Genomic DNA, 13866 nt, shown 5'->3' with positions numbered 1-13866 from the left:
TGTTCAAGAGTTCTTAATAAATGGCATTTTACACAATCTTGGATCTGTCTTTCTCTGTAGTTTCTTATCTCCTCCTGACATTTACAGATGATTTTCATACATGGGTGTACCGTGTAGTCTTTCTGCTAGCTGCTTGGGCCCTGCCAAGTTGCCTGGGTTCTGTTGTTGCTTTTAGCTCCCAAATAACACACAAGACATTATATTAATTATGAGGCTGTTTGCTGTTTGCTAGGTTTCTTATCAGCTAGCTTTGACTTGATTATTAGCCCATAATTACAAATATATTTTTTATAAAAACTTATCTTTTTGAGGATGCACTCCTGAACACCCTTGCTCCCGGGAGATCACATGAAGAAAGCTCTCCTCACTACAATTCCCAGAATCCTCCTAGACTCCTAGTCCCACCTATTTTGTTTCACTATTGGCCAACAGTGCTTTACTCAAACCAATCAGACACATATTTACAGAATGATGTCTCCCAACACATGGGGATATGTTTTTCCCAAAACAAGAGGAAACAGGAACTAGACCAGAAAAGTGAGCCAAGCAGTTGTGTAACAAATTCCCTCTGAAAGTGACATTGGTTCAGTTCAAGTGACAAAGTATGTATGTCAGATTTGAAGCCTTCTCTCCTCATTGTCTGGGGATCCAGCATATCTATGGTATCTCCACAACTGCCAGTCACTTGAGAGAGTCTCACTAGATTTAGGGAATCCTCTACCACCCTGTGTATGTGTACTCCCCCCTCCAGGGAGGTTCAGGTGATATCTGCCGGGAATTCAAAGGAAAGTAGAACCAGTGTTACCAAAGAACAAGGGAGAACAAGGGCATATCCCTGAATTATAGGGTCTTTGCTTTGCTGTCAACTTCAACTTTTGATGTCTGAATCAGAACAGACTTTCACAGTTGCTGGAGATGGATCAGTCTTCTTGACCAGTCTGATTAGAGAGCTAGTGTATGTGTGTGTGTGTGTGTGTGTGTGTGTGTGTGTGTGTTGTGCATACTCACAAAAAGTACCTGCAAGGTTTAGAAATGAAATATTCTGTACAGGCTCATAAATTTGCATTCTTTATCTTCAGCCAATAGAACTGTTTCGGGTGATGTGAAGCCTTGAAAACTCCAGTTGAGCTCATAGAAGCAGGTCACTGGGGAGAGCTCTGAAGGGGGGTGTTATCCACTGCAAGTTCTATCTCACTCAACATCTCCGTTTCCTGACCTGCTAGAGAGCTGTATGAAGATGTACCACACTCTCCATCTCTGTGAGCTCTGCCATGACATGCCTTCCCAAGGACACCGGATTGTATCCTCTGACACTGTGATCCAAATAAACCTTTTTGGCCTTCAATTGTTCCATCAGATATTTTTGTCACCACAACAAGAAAAGTGATTAATACTGTGCCTGGCAAAGATGAAGTTTTTCTGCAGACTTACATAAAAAGGGAGAACTGGGGAGACTCTCAGAAAACCCGAAGATACATTTAAATAACTGAAAATTGCCGATTCCCTGGAGAAGTTTTTCCACTAGTCTTTGTGCTATAACACAGCCTGATATTCATGCATTCTTTTCCTTTCCAGCCTCTAGAACAGTAATAAATAAATCTCCATTCTCTGTTACTTACCCAAGCTCAGATATTCCATTGTAGCAGTGACAACACTCAGACACAGTCAAGCATTATCCTTACTCAATTCTCATCAAGTTGTCTTAGATTCAGCATGGACTCTTAAGATCTGTCTAAAGTTAGAGAACATCAAACCCAACAAAAAACAAACTTAGAATCAGCTTCAAGGAGGTAGTAATAAAAAAATAAGTAGACTTTCTTCAAATGTTGATGTAAAAACTACATGTTCCCACCTATGTGAGTGGCATGAGTTCAAAAACTCATCTCCTTAGCAGACCCACCCATTTCTTGCAGTTGCTATAGTAAATTCCTTTTTCTGCAGACCATAAGCAAATAGTCCACAATTTCTTGTTGAAGTTTGAATTTTGATAACCTTTGTTTTTAGTAAAAAATTAATGAACAGATACTATTTGTGACAATGTTGTGTTGGAGAAGGAAGCTTACTTCAGGGGTCCATGGGTAAGGGCTGATGCCCTGGAGATGAGAGCAGACTTGGGCCCAGCAGGATCAAGGATGATATCCACAAACAGAGGTTCAGTGATGGGTAAATGCAATGAGAGGAGGAAGAAATATCCACAATACCAGAGTGACCTGCAAAGAATGAGGTCCAGTGAGTCAAGCCAAGTAATCAAGTGAGGTGCTCCTTCCTAGTGAGGAGAAGACAGTGAGATGATGGAGACAAGAAACCTGCGGTACTCCTGATCATCTTCAAAAGAATCATCAATGTCCCTATGAATGCCCCAAGACAAAATGGGTGGAAAGAGAAGACAGGAAAAGTCAGCATGTGACAGTTGTCTGTCTAGCAAACTTCCTGAATATGCCAGTTTCCAAAGGAAGCACTATGTAGTATTAAGCTTATTTTCATTTGCTAATTCAGAAGATAGTTTACATTTTTTATATGTCTTTAAGGCTTTTGTAATCTTTCATAACAAAGTATGGGCTTTACACTTCTAAATCTTTACCATGATTCTGTAGATAGATCTTAAAGTCTTTAGCAACTTAGGGTTCTAAATATTCATCTAAGTGTTAGTAAATTCAAAATCTTCCTCTGGATAAAACTTGACTTTCCAAAATAAAAGAGTAAATGAGTGTCTGCTTCTTCACAATTCAAGTACTTGAAGATTGAAAGCAATACGCTTTCCGTTGTTCATGGGTCCAATGCTGTGGAACAGAAATTTAGAAGCCTGTGAAGACCAGAAAAAAAGCAAGAGATGCCAAACCAAGAACTAAGTTAAGGAGAAACACCTGCTGTTTTGAATTGCAGTTACAGCAGCAAAACAGAAGCAGACAAGAAAGATAGGGTTAAGCTTGATCTTCTATGACGATCCAACTCTCTTGATTTCAGGAGGAATCACTGCAAGAGAAACCTCTTTTTTCCATTAAAATAAGTAAAAATGAAAGCACTGTCATGGCAGTGACTCATTCCTCCAGCTGTGGACAGTAGAGGTGATGCACTGATAGGCTGACTCATATTATTCACCACATTGTGCCTGGTGGAGGTGCTTCACTGATGGGTTGACTCATATTATTCACCAAATCGCGCCTGATAGAGGTGCTGCACTGATGGGTTTACTCGTTATTCACAAAATTGTGGCTGGTAGAGGTGCCTCACTGATGGGTGGACTTTGATTATTCACCATATTGTGCCTGGTAGAGGTGCCTCACTGATGGGTGGACTCTGATTATTCACCAGATTGTACCTGGTTGAGGTGTGTCACTGATGACTTGACTCATACTATCCACCAAATTGTGCCTTATAGAGAAAAGGATAAACTACAGAGGAGAGCAAAGCAATAGATTTTAAGGCAATAAAAACCCAAGGAAAATGATCAACTCTGTGATGTCTTAAGTCATTCCAACATCCAGTGCCCCTGGCTCTTCCACCTCTGTGTCAAGTCCTGTTTCAGGAGATGAACTGAGACATGTCTTCACTGTAATGGCAAACATGTTACACCTATGTCACAAATGAAGTTGCCTGTTAAAACACACACACACATACACACACACACGCACGCACACATCAGTATTTGCATTCTAACCCAAGAAAAATGAGCTCATGGTATTATTTCAGAAACCAAATAGAAGTGGAAATATGCTATATGGGATTGATTCTAGGCAAACCTCAAGACATGATTTATAGATGTGAACCTGATCTTGATGGTGTACAGTGTAACAGATACATTGAATCTATTAGCTAGTTAAACAATGGCCATGATGTGGGTTCTTCCAAGTGAAGATCCCATTAAGTGTCAAAAACAACTCTGGTTCCGCAAGTCCCTGCAATTCTCCCACCAAGGAACTCTATTCTGAGAAAAGCACAGAAAAAAGTTTTTCTCCTCTAGCCACTGATATTCAATGTTGGCATGAAAATGATATCTATAATAGATTGTGTGCAAATATTTTAATGATGTTAAGCTGATCATAAATAACCAAAAGGCATCTTATAGACAAACACATGTCATTTCAATTTCAAAAGGATACTGAGCTCAAAGAGAGCTACTGGACAACAGTAGCAAAGGTTTGTATTCAAAAGAAACTGATTATAAACTCATTTACAGAAAGTGGGAAATGAAAGACATGAGTCCAAAGGTAATTTAGATCCTAGAATTATAGCACTTTTGGGGGAGGCTGGTAGAGGAAAGGGCAGGAGAAAAGACTAGAATAATCATCAGTCTCACCTTAAAAGCCATAAATTCTGTGATATAATAGCTTATTGAAATTCTGCATCTCCATGCCAGATTTTGAGTAATATCCCTTTTAACTTTTTCAGGATTGATAAATCAATCTGTGGAGATAAATGCTTGGAAGTCGTAAGAAATCACGTCACCTTCCATATAATAGCAATCCCAGAAGATCTACTTGGGTGCTGTGCATTTAATCATAGTACCTGGTCACAACCAGTAGGACTTACTAAAGTAACCCTTAAATTCTTTCTGAATCCCTCCCCTTTTTGTCATTGATGGACACTGTATTAGAAAGATGTCAAGATCTACATTTTCAGTTGATTTAAGAGTTTATGGAATAAGTCCCTAGGAAAGGTAAAAATGATTGAGGATTAATGCAATCCTCATTTTTGATAAGTTGCTGCTATAAAACTCACTCCAACCCATATGACAAGAGTATGTACAATACAAAAGTGAGAAGGACTGAGAATGTTAACATCTTTGAGAAACCACTTTTTTTTATACTCTGCTCTCATCTTAGAATGATCAGAATCAGTGAATCTTAAGATTGCCCTTATCAGTAGGCAACACCTCACCCTACTGACTAAGTTGTCCACATTTTTAGTTATTAGGCCCTTCAGGAATGGATACAGAGAAATCCTTTATCCCTGCAGCACCATGGCCCCCTTCCTTCCCAGTTAAGTACAGAGAATCTCAGTGTCTGAACATTAATATGAGCCTGTGTTTACACAGGACAATGGTCATTATTTCATTATTAAATAAAAGTCATTCCACTGTCCCCTTCCTCAAAGTCAAAAGGCACAGGCATTCATTCAGTACCTTCTGAGCATACTAATTCATTTTAATTTTTGTCATTAAGTCTTGGTTAGCAAAAATTACCCTCTCTCTATTTTTTCCCTAAAGTTGTTGGTTCTCATTCTTCCTACATGTGGATGCAACTCAGACATCCATCCTTGACTTAGCTCAAAGCAAGTTTTCAATTCCCCAATTCACAGTGTAGAAGAGAACACATCTCTTTATGAGTCTTAGTTATTCTCTCACTGCTATGCCAAATTAATAGCAATATGGCAACATGGGACATTGCAAATCTATGATCTTCTACCCAGAAGTCTGGGTAAACTGAGAAGCTTCTTTGCTTAAATGCCTTAAACTCTGAAGAAGTATTGGATTCCAACCTTATTTAGGTTATTGCCAAATTCACTGCCTTAAAGTTGCAGGACCTACCCCTTCCATGCCATGAGTACCTCTGTGTGCCCCCAGAAGATGACCACATTCCTTCTAATGCTTCCTAGTAGTCCTTCCAAAAATGGTGGGCAAAGTCCCTCCCGATACTTCAAATGACTTCCCTTCTACAGAAATCTGACTCCAGGGACTCACGTGATCATATTACAAGTGTATAATCCAGGAGAATTTTCCCAAATCAAGTCCATAACTACATTGAAAGTCTCTTTCATCATGTATAGTACTGTCTTGATTATGAGATAGGTAACTTCTAAGTCAGTCTGCCTCCCAAAGCTTTCACTCTGAACCAGAAATTCACATCTTTCCCAAGGCTAAATACTCTCTTCTTTTCATGCCTTTGTAGGTTCCAGCCCCTAACATCATAAGCCAGGATCTAAACTCATGTAAATTCCACCAGTCCCACAGTCGCAAATATCACTAGTTGAGTCATTTTTCTTAGCCTGTTTTCTTACAGCAGAATTCCAAGTCATGGCATCATTCAATTTTCTTTCTGTCCCTTCTTTTATAATCTATGAGTGTGCCTTCTAACAATGAAAACATGGCCCACAGAATAGAACAAAAGTCCTTCAAGAACTACGTGAGATACTTATGAAGCTCACACAGAGTTTTTGGAGATATTTCTGCTGATATGGGTAAAGAATGACATGCTCACATTTCTATTCTTGTTTGTCTTGTGTTGGTTTTGTTGGAGATGGGTTCTCACTCTATAGCTCAGACTGGCTTCACATGGTTGGCAATTCTCCTCCTTTAGCCTTTGTCCTCTGCTTCAGTTGAAAAGGTCTGTGAGTCACAGTCTATCCTGGTTGTTTTCTGTTATTCTAGAAAGAATAGAAATTTCAGTGATTCAAAGCTGTTACATGTGCAAAAGCATAAACCAGGAATCTGCTCAGTACCTGTGGAGAATTGAGGGCCTTCCTGCAGAGTCAGGGTAAGGCACAGCAGGGATACCAGAGAGGGACAGCTGCTATGGTAAAGCCAATCCCATGGCAACCCATTACTTCACTGATTTGTTAGTCAGTGAATAGACTAATTCATTTGGGATATCTATGCCACTCACTTCCAAAGCCCTCACTTCCCAAATACTGTTAACATGTGGCTTTGATTTCCAAATGCTGGACTTTAGAAGGTGCATTAAAAGTAAGATAGTTATTTGGAAAGCTTGGTGAGACTACATGCTTGGGTATATTATGCTCATGAAGTTTAAGGAAATGGTTTTCACAGAGGCCAGAAACTGAAGGATCAGCCTTCTACCATTATCTGTCATGCTTTTAATGAACTAACAAATAATTAACTGTTGCCTCCCAGCAGAAAGACCACAATGGAAAAACATCATCACTCAGTCATTATACAATCTCAAGATAAAGAAAATCAAAATAAAGATAATTAAATTTCTACTTAATCAAGATAATGAAAGAGCTTCCTGCAACTCAATAAAGGCTAAGCTTACCATAACCCCATGGGATCTCGTTTAAATCCCAAATTTAAGGTTCTCTGTTTGGCTGACCAGATGCAAATTTAGCTGACTAGAAAGCTGAAAATTTGCATTTTTAATAATATTCTCTTAAAATTCTGATGCATACCAAAGAAAATAAGTTAAAATATGTTAATAAAAATTACAAAAGTAATTAAAATGCCACACTAGAAAACCTTAAGCTTGAATATATTAAATTTTAAAACTTCTACATTATGAGAGATATTTAAAGAAACTGAAAAGTAAAACAACACAGACTGGAAGACTATTTACAAACACATATCTGGTAAAGAACTTTTATCCAAGACACCAAAAAGCTCTTAAATATCAACAAAGGAAATGTCCAAAAATACTCCAGGTAAAGGGGCATCAAATAAGTTACACAAATCACTATCATATGAACAGTTTCAACAGTTTATTTCATTTAAAGATTGCAAGTTAAGCCAGGGGTGACATGTTTTTAAATTCACATCCAACAGGAAAAGGCAGGCAGATCTCTGTAAGTTCAAGGCCAGCCTGGTATGTATAGCAAATTCTAAATCAGCCAGATGCTCCCTGTCTAAAAGAAATTAAAGAAATAAAGAAAGCAAGAAAGGGAGGAAGGAAGGAAGGAAGTTGCAAGTTAAGGGTTAAGGGCAGCACAGTAGAGCTGACCCTATTGGTAGGGTGCGGGTGATCCAGCACTGTGAACATGTGTGGGAGATCTTGCCCCGCCCCTCATCTGCCATATGGTGGAGTGGGCTAGGCAGAAATGCCCTTCCTCCTTCCTCAACCCTCACCACCTGTAGTGAGTGGGAGAGCTGACCTGGGGTGGGGCATGAGAGCAGGATAACTGGACCTGCCCCTCACCAAACGTACCTCTATGAAGAAAATGTTCTAAACCTTGCCTGGGCCAAACAGTAAAGGTGGTCCTGGTGCTATGGGTGTGAGTGAGCGGCCCCAAGTGTTTGACAGGAGAACTGCCTCCCACCCCTTGGCTGCCTGCTACAACGGGTGAGCTACCTGGGGCAGTGTTGGAGAGCTCTCCCTGGTGATGACCATGAAGGAAAGCTGGTGGACTGACCAACTAAGCCACCACCCAGGTCCAGACCTAGGACTGTGTGTTACCCCACCCCAACACCTGCCTCATCTAAGAACTGCTGAAGCATGTGAAGGGGCTGGACCTGCAGATCAAAAGCTGCAGGATCTTCAGGACACAAAACAGCAACAGGATAGCCAAAAGGAGTCCCAGCTAGGGTCCGGTACCGATAGTGTAGCAGAAGTCAGGAGCTTAGACCCAGATCAGCGGCTCAATGGGATGAACGTCCATAAGTAAAGATGTATGGACTAAAGGCTATACTCTGTGACCCTGCCACACTGCAGCTTCCACACTGAGGTTTGGGGGGAGGGTTGTTTTGGTTTTTGTTTTCTTTTGCTTGTTTTAATTTTTGGTTTTCTTTTAATTTTCATTTTACTTTGAGAAGGGAGGTAGCAAGGGCAGAGGGTGACATGAAGGGACGGAGTGGAGAGATGAATGGGATCAGAATGCATTATGTGAAATCCACAGAGAATTAATAAAATGTTTTTTTAATGCAAGCTAGAATAAGCATGTGGTCTGAGGGTGTGACTGAGTAGAAGAGAACACTTGGTTAGCAGGAATGTGATCTTGTGTTCTATACTCAGAACATTTTTAAAAAGCAGCAGTGATGTGATGTACAGTATGTACTGTTGCCAGCACATAGGTGGATGGCTAAAGTCAGTTAAAACCCGGCAAAGCAGGCAACACCAACATCTAACAAGGATATGGAATGGATTTTCTCTGTCCCTGCTTACGGGAATTTAAACTGGCACAGAAATCTTAGGACATGACAGTTTCATAAAGACAGATCTCTCTAAGTTTGAGGCCAGTCTGGTCTACATATAGACTTTCAAGCCTGCCAGGGTAACATGGTAAGACTCTGTTCCAAAAACAAACAAAACACCAAAACTTATAATGGAACTCAATACAGCCTTACATACAACCCCCTGATTGTGTTCCCAAATATTTATTCAATTAATTTTGAAACTTTGGTCCACAAGAAACCTGCATGTGGGTGTTAAGAGCAAATACTCACTGATTATGAATAAGCATGACATATTACTCTGTAACTGAATACTAAATAAACAAAACTAATACACTGTATGACTATATGGATAAATCTCAAAACTAAGATTTAGATCCAGACACCAAAAGAAAATGTACGTTTATATGAAATCCCCAAAAAGACAAAAAAACCATGGTGTCACATATCAGATTGCAAAGAGCTTAGAGACATGAGACAGGAATTTTTGAAGCGACAGAAAGCTCCTGGTCTTGGTTTGAGTGGCAGATATGTTAGTGTTCATTTATTGTAAAAATCAACCCAACTATACACTTCAGATGGAAATGAATTTTCTTATGCAAGTTATTAGTAAAAAATAAAATACCTCAAAAGAATACCAAAATTTCATAACAAGAGACATAGCAGAAGGAAGAGTCAACAAGGAATTTTCTAACTCTTGGTTATTTAGTTGGAAGTTTGAGCAGTAACCAGCCATATGCTTGGGGAAAGGAGAACAAAATTGATTTCTTCAGGATAGTATGCAGATTTGTGAAATTACCGTCATATTTCAAATTTCCCGTGGTATAGATGAACAATTTCTATCTTTCTTTCCTAAATTTCACTGCAGGCTGCATCAGGAAGATCTTTAAGGAAACTGACCCTTTGGACTGTTTTCTCTCAAAGACTGCTAATGGAAGTTCATCCTGGGCAATTGTGGTCTTCATCCCTTTCCATTCCAGGTGACCCTCAAGATTTCTTGAATATTGAGGGTATTTAAGATTATCTCAATATTAGCCTCACTTAACTGTCTTGTCTCAGTGAAGAGAAACTGAAAAGCAATTTTTGCATGGCCCAAATTAAGCCATCATATCAACTCAGTCTTAATATATTACCTAGAATAAAACAGATGGTCTCAATGCTTGCACAGCCTTTTTCTGCTGGTTTCAGCCCTGCAAACTCCCAGGCAGCTTACCATGTGAACAGACTCTCAACTAATTCCAAGCAGAGGCTCTATATTGACTCTTACAGAACACATGAATGTTTTTCTCGTTCTTGCTGCTATAAACTAGCCATTTATAAATATTTGGGACTTCCCTAAAGTCATTTAAAAGACATTTATAACAGTGCTAATGGCCACAAAAACTTAAATTTTCTAGTATCTACACCATAAAAGTAATAGGAAATAAAACTTCACTAATACATTTTATTTAACCTAATATGGCCTTAATACTATAGTTTATCATATAATTAATCTAAAATTACTTCTAGGTAATTTACAGTCTTTCCTTCATTGTTAAGTTTTCGCCGTCGTGAACATATTTTTTACTTAAAGTATATCTCAGCTTGAGCTAGCCATAATGCAAGTGCCCTAGCAACATGCTGCTAGTAGATACCATAATGGGCAGTGTGGTTCTATAGAGTGGTTTCTTTAAATAAATTGAAATGGCCTTTATGCATCACCTAACTTTATGTGTCTTAGGTCCACGACAGGTGGAGTCACACACACCATGGTATACACACCTTTCCCTTTGCAACTTCTGCAAGCACTCCACTAGAGGTAGGCAAACATCTAAAATCATTTTTGAAAATGTGTTTATCTTTCACCCAATATATTCTAATTATAGTTTCCCCTGCCCCAACTCCCCTCTCTCCAACCACCTAATTCACGTTCTTTTGTTCTTTCATTAGAAAACCAAAAAGCATCCAATAGTAGTAGTAGTAATATAAAACAAACTAGAGCCGGGTTAGCAATGAGGGATCATGTCTACTTCTTTCTCATTGGACCACCATCTAGCTTAGACTTGTGAAGGCCCTGTGCATGCTCCCACAGTTTCTGTGAGGTCATATGTGCATTATTCCTGTTATGTCTAGAGGCCTTGTTTCCTTACTGTTGTCTTCTTTCTGCCTAATCTTCCACAGAGTTCCCTGAGCCCTGAGCCCTGAGTGGAGGAATTTAATGGAAACGAACAATTTAGGACTAGGTGTTCCAATGTCTGTCACTCCCTGCACATGGTTCAGTTTTGGGCCTCTGTATTCATTCCCATCTACTGTGGAGAATGCTTCTCTGATGATAGCTGAGCATGCACTGGTCTATGACTATAGCTGAATGTCATTAGGAATCATTTTGCTGCTGCATTCCTTTAGCAGAACAGTAGTATTTTATTTGCCTCTACATCTATAGCCTGTATAATCGCAGGTTCTTAGACACAGGGTTGGGCATGAGTCACATCTCATGAAGTACGTCTAATTCCAATAAGATAGTGATTGGTGAATCCCAAAACTATTTTGCCACCGTTGTACCAGTGTGTCTTGCAGGTAGCTCATCACTGTAGATGGAAGGGCTCGCAGTCTGTTCAGTTGTTATCTTCATCATCTGGGAGTGTGTAGAGTATCTTTCATCACAGTGAACAACACAGGTACACAAAGCTGCTTGGGTTTTTAGGGCACTGTGGTGGTTAACATTAACGGTCAACTGGATCTAGATGATTCTTGAAGTGAGCCTCTGGGCACACAAGTAAGGTCTATTTTAGATTAACTAACCTCTATACATGCCTGTGAGAGATTTTCATGATTAAGTTAATTGAAATAGGAACACCAAGACAGAATGTAGGCAGTTGCCTTCCCTGGGTTTAAGTTTGGGGCTGTATAAAAAGTGTGAAGGTAGCTGAGTCCTAGGTTTTATCTCTCTCTGATTCTTGTTTACAGATGCAATGGGACTGACTGCCTAATTTCTCTTCCACCATAGACCATATACTTCAACTGTGAGCCAAAGCAAATGCTTCCTTCTCTAAGTTGCCTTTGTCAGGGTATTTCATTACAGCCACAGGAAAAGTAATCAATACAGGCCATGGCCTAAATATGGAAGCAAAAACTATGACATGATCAAAGTGAGAAGCAGGATGAGCAATGGGAAAGGGAGCCTGAGCATGAGCAGTTCCATGAGTCATAACAATTGCTGAGGATCTTCTCAAATTGTTCACCTTTGAGTTGCAGCAATTCTTTCAAAGCACGAAAAACAATATACAAATGTGTTATGTGTAGTACATTGTCACAAAAAATAAAAATAAGCCCCAAGCACTTTAACTTTACACGTATCATACATGGTCAACTTACAGTTTGTCCTAAGATTTTGTTAGATAACTGGTTCTCATTCTGTGGGTCACGACCCCTTTGGGTATGGAATGACCCTTTCACAGGGGTCACCTAACACCATCAGAAAAGCACAGAGATTGACATTACAATTCATAACAGTAGCAAAATTACAGTTCTGAAGCAGCAATGAAAATAATTTTATGATTGGGGACACCACAACTTGAAGAACTGTATTCAAGGATTGCAGCATTAGGAAGGTTAAGAGCCTCTGGGTTGAACCATTATCACTGTTCTCTACACCTAGACACTGATTTCCAACTGATGGGTTCAGAGTTATTGCTGGCCTGAGACTGGGTTCATGCTGTTGTTGAGTAGCTGTTAGGAACATCATTATCCACTCGTGACCAAGCTCCCAAGTGAGTCCCAGAACTCCCAGAGGGTACTCAGGTCACCCAGCACAGAGGTGGCAGGGGAAAAGGAAAGCTGAGATTAAAATATGTGAATTGGGGTGGCACACCCGGAGGATATTCTGCACACAGATGGAATTCATCTCACACAGAATTTGTGAGAAACTGTATAATTTAAAGGCTAAAAGCCAATGTTCTTCCATACATTTTTAAAAGCTCTGCATGAATTACTAGCACTAAATAACAAGCTTTGGGGGTCAAATATTTTATAAGTTCCTATAGTAAAATCTATAATTATTACATTCTCTAAGAAGGCCATAGGCACAGAAAATGGAAAAACATGAGATGCCATTGAGATCAACAAACTAGACTTATTAATGGATTTGAGCTGCCCATCTGTCCAGGTTCTGTGATCCTCTTGGATTTCTTTTTTTTTTTTACACTTTTTATTATATATTCAAATTAGAAACAAGCTTGCTTCCTGTGTCAGACCCAGCTCCCTCTCCCTTCCCTCCATGCCCACTCCCTCTCCCCTCCCCCCACCCCCACTCCATTTTCCAGGGAGGGTAAGGCCCTCCATGGGGGATCTCTAGAGTCTGTCATTTCATTCTGTGGAGGGCCCAGGCCCTCCCCAAAGTGTCCAGATTGAGAGAGCATCCGTCACTGTGGGATGGGTCCCCAAAGTGTCCAGATTGAGAAAGCATCCGTCACTGTGGGATGGGTCCCCAAAGTGTCCAGATTGAGAGAGCATCCGTCACTGTGGGATGGGTCTCTCTGGGATTTCTTTAGCCTCACCTGGAGCCACGTCTTCATCTCAGTTACTTGAATCTCCCATGTTATTAGCATTAAGCTAACTTCACCTCCATTTGTCCTAAACTCTTGTTCAAGTGGTAGTCTTGGCTGCCAATTCAACTCCTGGCTCAAAGTTGAACTGTCAGTCACCTCTGCTGAAATGTTCTAAAATTATACATATACTTGCCACATCCAATAAAATGCAGCTCAATGAATAATTATACCACTTTCTGTACTCCCTAATTAATTAAATGGAAAGATAGTGATGAAGAAAGAAGGCAGTAGAAAAGAGTATCCTCACCTAAATGGTAATGGCGGGGACCTGCCAGCTACAAATGCAGACCTCAGAATGAGAGATACCAATTCAATTATCTCAAGGTCTCGGAGCCTCAACAATGTACAGAAAATGCAAGTGGTCACTTTGCCAGTTTCTTTTTCTCAGTCGTTACCTGAAATGCTGATAACACAAAAGCTGGAGTTGAGGAGATAAAGTAAGCA

At 39.9% G+C, this 13866-nt stretch overlaps 1 long non-coding RNA gene across 1 annotated transcript; it reads right to left on the bottom strand.

The window, feature by feature from the left end:
• Positions 1–1614: 1614 nt before the first annotated feature.
• Positions 1615–6357, bottom strand: LOC121144259. Its single transcript, XR_005881573.1, has 3 exons — positions 6198–6357; positions 2064–2210; positions 1615–1732 (listed from the first exon to the last, which is right to left on the bottom strand). It is a non-coding gene; the product is annotated as an uncharacterized LOC121144259 (long non-coding RNA).
• Between the last annotated feature and the right edge of the window lie 7509 nt (positions 6358–13866).

This window comes from Mesocricetus auratus, unplaced genomic scaffold, assembly GCF_017639785.1.
Source record: "Mesocricetus auratus isolate SY011 unplaced genomic scaffold, BCM_Maur_2.0 Super-Scaffold_100015, whole genome shotgun sequence".
In the NCBI taxonomy this organism is placed as follows: Eukaryota; Metazoa; Chordata; class Mammalia; order Rodentia; family Cricetidae; genus Mesocricetus; species Mesocricetus auratus.
The sequence above is the reverse complement of the archived record's forward strand: the minus strand, read 5'-3'. Positions and strand labels throughout refer to the sequence as shown.